General features: G+C 42.8%; 1 protein-coding gene across 2 annotated transcripts in view; it reads right to left on the minus strand.

The window, feature by feature from the left end:
* The window catches only part of LOC101169650 (leucine-rich repeat and fibronectin type-III domain-containing protein 2), a 198633-nt gene extending 193083 nt beyond the window's left edge, over positions 1-5550 (minus strand). Inside the window, exon 1 of one of the 2 annotated variants that reach the window (XM_078940534.1) lies at positions 4636-5550. The gene's annotated coding sequence lies outside the window, so the exon portion shown is untranslated. The remainder of the gene's footprint in view (positions 1-4635) is intronic. The other variant, XM_004082825.5, reaches the window with a different exon arrangement.
* Positions 5551-6000: the final 450 nt, after the last annotated feature.

Here is a 6000-nt window from a genome sequence, read left to right on the forward strand (position 1 = left end):
CGGTGCATTCGCAGAAATTGACATTTTACATGTTTAGTTCGTGAATTTCAATTTCACCTTATAAAATAAGCACTAAAGAGCCATAATTGGCGCGCAAGCAATATGGTTCCTGATCCCTGCACTAAATCATTGTCTAAACTTCCCATAAAACTAGTAAGAATTTTATTTTTTACTGTATTACAGTTATTGAACAGTAAAATATTCTGCAATCATTTTTCTCCATTAGTTTGCAAAGGTGCAGCACCCCAAACATGTCTTTAAATCGGTCCTCCTCAAACATTGACAGAGGTCTCATTGCTTTTAGAAACATGTTAAGGATGCTCTGTGTACAGTAGGGCTGCAGCTATCGATTCTTTTTGTAATCGAGTAATCTAGCACTTAATCGATCGATTAATCGAGTAATCGGATAAAACGATTTGTGTGTGTTTTTGAACAAAAAAAACAAATAATGCATAACATAAATGATGTGGTTGTGAAATGAACAAACATTTGATTTTAAAGATCCGCTCTGATGCAAAAGTTACTTTGGTGTTTTTAAGTTGGTCTTGAGAAGTGGCGGAGCTAGAACATTTTGTATGGGGGGGGGGGACAGAAGACTTTGAAAGGGTGGCACAACACCAAAATGGAAGGCCATTAAAAATAAAAGAATCAGAAAAACATATTTGATCATTATCATTGTTTATATTTCGTGTAAAAATAATGCTTTTGTTATTTTTGCAATACTTAAAGAAGCCTCGCGGTCCGCCGAAAGGCGAGCTACCGCCTGTCCCAGCCCCTGCCTCTCGGCGCCCCCTCGATGCTCTTAGCTGAGTGTCCCGCGGGGTCCGAAGCGTTTACTTTGAAAAAATTAAAGTGTTCAAAGCAGGCCCGTTCGCCTGAATACCGCAGCTAGGGGCTCTCGCCGCCCACCGAGGCGGCCCGCGCTGGTCGCTGCGGGGGGGGCGCGGAGCGGCTGACGCCGCCCCTCGCTCGCTGCCGGTGGCACGATGGAGAATGTCTTCTGTTCAGATGCTGTTGTGGTATGCCAGCTCTATTTTGCAGTAGAGACACTGCACCTTGTTGTCTTCTAATTTAAGTGTGTAATGATCCCACACTTTAGACAATTTCTGCTGTTTATTTATAGATCTATTCTCCGCCATCGCGCCAACTAAATTCAAAAGGTCTGTGTGAATAAACGCTCCGCGTGACACAATCAAATCCCTGCGCCGCGCATTTAGTGCGCGTCATAGGAATTTAACGAGGCTTCGAGGCAGAGTTTTTGCCTCGAGGAATTTTTGTAATCGAGTAACTCGAGTAACTCGAGGAATCGTTTCAGCCCTAGTGTACAGTAAGTGTTGCAGCCATCTCTGATGTGCACTGGCTCCTCCCCAGTCTACAGTCAATGGCGCAGACCAGAACTTTGGGCTTCCGTGTCCGGAACACCCGCGATCGCTTTGCTTCGCAGGTTTACATACAAGCTCTACATACAAATTGGAAGTTAACTGATCGCACGCTTGACAGTTCAACTGGCTGAAAGTCGTCACGCTGAATCGCAGCAATGCAGCACTGTGACTAATCGGGGACTTGGATTTAATAGTGACCTGTGGGTAGCGTCTGCTTTAAAACACAGAAGTACCAACTGTTGTAAACATGATCACAAAGGAGACATTATTAGTTGTGGTTTGTGTGCGGTCGGATTAATATGACTCCAAGACGGACATTTATAGAAACAAAGCTGTGGAGATCTGGAGTAAGATTTGCGGGATTTGCACCATTTTTATTTTGTGCACCAAGCCTCTTCCTATTGTAGATGGCAGACGAGCACTAATAAACAGTAAATACACCTAAGAAGAAGAATCTGGTCCGGTCCAACACTGGCTGGATGAGTGTTCATAAAACGCTGCCGGTGAGAATGCAACATGAAATGTAAGTTTGTATCTGTCTTCTTCTTCTATGGTTAAGGACAGGGCTGTACCACCTCCAAAGTTCTGGTTGTGCTTTGCGATCCTAATGACTTTGTGACTGGTGGTTATTATAATCATTTAAAATGCCCAAAAAAAAAAAAAAGATGCGTCGAATAATTGTTGACAGCCCTACTGTTCTGTGAGCCAAGTTTCTGATCGTAGCACATACCCAATACATTACTGCCTGAGGATTTAACGAAGGCAATTAACACGAAGTAAACAACTAACATATGTACATTTCAAGATACAACCCATTTCTGGTTTTCTACCTCATGGTGGCCTTTGATCTTTTAGAGTAGGAAATTATTTTGATGATGCACAAGAATAAAACAAACAATAGCATTACACTTTTGTGCGTTCTTTTTTTTCTGGGTATTTTCATCAATGTCTTTAACTACATACACACGGAGCATTTGGCGCGCGTTCCAATGCGCTAAACGCTGCTTCTTGAATGCAAATATAGCCCATGGTGTTCACACTGGACAAGCAGTGTTTACACATGCATTCAGTTCCCACAGTTTGAGAGGCTTGATGTGAAATGTCAAAGCAGCACTGATTCTTAATTCCTCCTCCATGACCAACTTTTAATCGGTCGGCACTTTAGAGAACAAAAAGGGATGCCATCCATACATCACAACCAAATCTGATTGTATGATTGATCAAAGTCTGAGCTACTTTCAATGATGTTTTGTATATAGAGCCTAAAAATGGTCTCAAAATCTGTGTAGCTATGCATGAATGCAAGATTTTTTAACATAAAAAGTACATTTACTTTGAAGAAAGTAAAAATAAAGAGTGAAAACTTTTTCTCAATGCCAAAATAATTGTATTTTAAGTAAACATGTCTTGGTAACAGGAATGTTTCTCTTGAAACTCGAATTCGAGGTACGACCATTCTTCTTAACCCATAGATTTTTCTTTAGCTTGTTAAAAATTATTTTTTATTTGAAGAATATTGGACTTACTTCCATGGGTTCTGTGTTGGCAGTGTATTTACAAGATCCAGAACAATGACCATCACTGCCAGTTTACCCCTAAGAGAAACCGCTAAATGCTGACCCAAGCAAAGTCTACACCTCAGACAGCAAACACCTTTAATATGCCTTTTAACACCTTATCTGCTGCCATTTACCAATAATTACATGAACTATCACAACAAAGGTTTTTTATACTCATGACTCACTGCTTTAAGGAGTTGTTAATGTCAAAGAAAGTTATAGTTTGATGGCTAAAGTGTGGTTATAATCTGGTTAAAATATGGTCACATTGATCCAATATAACCCCAAATGGCAGAAAAAGAATCAGCCACACAGGTTGAATAAACCGAGTACATTCTAAAGATGGATGAATCATTATTTCTTTTGGACATCAGAGACTGATGGTGGCACACAGGAAATTACTGTTAAAGCAGAGTTGACAGGTGAATAAATCAAGAGATGCTGTTTCAAATGCAGCTTTTGCCTTTAAAGAGCTACAGAATCGGCCTCCTTTAAATTAAAATACCAGTGGATCAGCAATTACAATTACAAAATAATTATTATAAGAAGAGATTCTGAACTGCTGACTATCAAAACTGCTTTTTCATGATTTAAATAGGATCACACGGAACTAATGACGTTTTTATTCTCTGAAATGTAATTAACATCCAGAATTTGTCTGGATTGATGCATTAGCACATAAATACAGAATAAATTCCTATTGAAATCTGATTGGATTAAGTTGTTTTAATTTTATTCTAAAACATAAGCCGTTATCAGTGAAACATTTGAAAATCATTTTAAATGAAAACAAATAAACAATTATTTTTGTATTTTTTTTGTCTTCCATGTGGGTGGGGGGGGTGGGGGGGGGGGCTTCAGATGTCGACAGAAGCCCCGCTGCGGGAGGGGAGGCGCTCGTGGCTGCCGCAGACTAACTTCTGCGCTGTCCATGGTGCTGAAAAAGCCCTCCCCGGAGCGGTGCTCCCTGCCTCCATTTCTCACTGCCAGTCCCGCGTAATCCACACGAGGGTGGCGATATCCACCGGGTGGGAGACTCGCGGCGGCCATTGAGCCCCTAACCACGGACGCACATGCACGTGCGCGTGAGCCCAAACCAATATCTTCGGGACTTTCTGCTCATCGAGCTGCTCTTCTCAGACATGCATAGGTCTCCTGTTTTTTTTCTTCTTCGCACTCGCAGTGCGCGCGCGCGGCGGTCCATCAGTGCCACTTCACGGAGTTTAATGGACGTGTGAGGCTAATCAACTGAGATCATTTACAAAGAGTAGGTTAATCTCTCCCTCCTTTTTCTCTCTTCCACACTTACAAAACACGCCCCTCCATCCAGTCCCGGGATTAATATGCGTCTGGGCGTTCCGAATGTTGTTGAAAAACTGCGCATTCCCCCCCAGATCCGCAATTTTTAATTGAATCAAGCCCCCTTCACTAACAGTTTAACCAGCTAACCCCTGATTAGGTTATTTTAGTGCAAACGCTTCCTGTGATTGTCCGGGAGTGTGAGCCACCAATCATCCAATAAACACCCCATCTGTCAGTGCGCCGCGCGCCACAGGAGCCACGAATTTCTCACATTAAACTGAAATCAGTGCTTATGGCTGACTGCAGGGTCAGACAAAAAGCCAAATCAGAAGAAAAATAAGTATTTGCAGAGTGCTGGAAGGGTTCACGCTACACATTTGGATTTGTCCTACCTGAACCAGCGGACAGTTATCCATCGTGGACCACCACAGGCTTTATACAGTATTCGTAGCTTTCCAGGTTCGAGGTTCCACCCGCTTGTCTTCCATTCAGCCACTAATTCCAGAAGAGGAACTGCAACACCAACTACCTACTCAGCCGCATGTCTCTTCTTTGACTGTTTTTTTCCCCCTCAGAAGCTAGAGAAATGCTGCGCTTTGCCTGGAGCCAAGCTGTGGCAAGAAGAAGCTTCACAGCGTTTTTGTAGTTTCCTCCTTAAGTAAAAATAACCAGCTCTCTGCTGCGTGGGGCTGTCTGTAGATTTCCACGCGACAGCGTCGCTTCATGGCACGGACGCGTTTTCCTTTCTCCTCCCCGCGCGGTGCAGTATGTTACTCGCGTCCGCGTCCTTGGAATCGCCCCACAGTTATCCAAGCAGAATACAGGCGAACTTCCAAATCAAAGAAAAATGCTGGGAAATCCGTTAATCCGTACGAAAAATGTATTTATATTTTAAAAAAAGTTTTTTCCTTGTAGTGCTGCGGGGTTGCGCTTCTTCCATTCGCGGAGGCAGCAAAGAGCGAAATCTCCTGTAGAGAGACTGCAGTGGAGCGGCGGATTACCCTAGATGGCACAAACGCCACAAAGTATGGCAAGGCCCACAGAGAGGAGAGCCAGGAGGCGCGGGTCAGCTCCAAGTGCAGTGTCTGTGGGCAAACACGCGCGCGCCCCTGCGCGCACACACTAGAGGGAATCTAGGGCGTTGATTGCGCGTAATGAGCCACTTTGGCAAGGTCCGCAGGGAGTACCAAGCGGCTGCAGAGGATTAGGGAGCTACCTGAGATTATCAGGCGTTTAGCGGTGTTTAGCCTTCACAGCAACTAAGTAACCTATCAGGACGGTCACAAGCTTGGTCTTCAATGCAGTCCAGACACGTGCGTTCAGTTCTTTCACATTTCTGGACAAGCTCTCACAGTTACCTATGTTAGTTGTTTGGTATGATAGCCCTGAAGTTCAAATCACACCAACAAATCACTCAATGCAAAAACATATTAAAGATCACAATTAAAAAAGAAAAACAAATATCAAAACCAACACGACATTTTAGAAATCAAACAAAATAAAAAGAAAACGTTTCAAAAACAATAACAGTGACCAGAAATAAAAATAAAATGTTCAAAAAAAAGACACAAACCGGCAAAGGTAGGTACGGGACATCACTGATTGGATGATGATGCTTGTCCATTTCAACCAAAAGTTTTTGGGGATCTGCTCCATACTGATCATTAAACATTTATCAGAACGCAGACGTTCACAATGCTTTTGAAAAAATACTCAAACGTGAAAAATTTAACATCCTCATCTGATCAGCGATGTCC

This window comes from Oryzias latipes, chromosome 22, assembly GCF_053564925.1.
Source record: "Oryzias latipes strain Hd-rR chromosome 22, Olatipes_Hd-rR_3.1".
Classification (NCBI taxonomy): Eukaryota; Metazoa; Chordata; class Actinopteri; order Beloniformes; family Adrianichthyidae; genus Oryzias; species Oryzias latipes.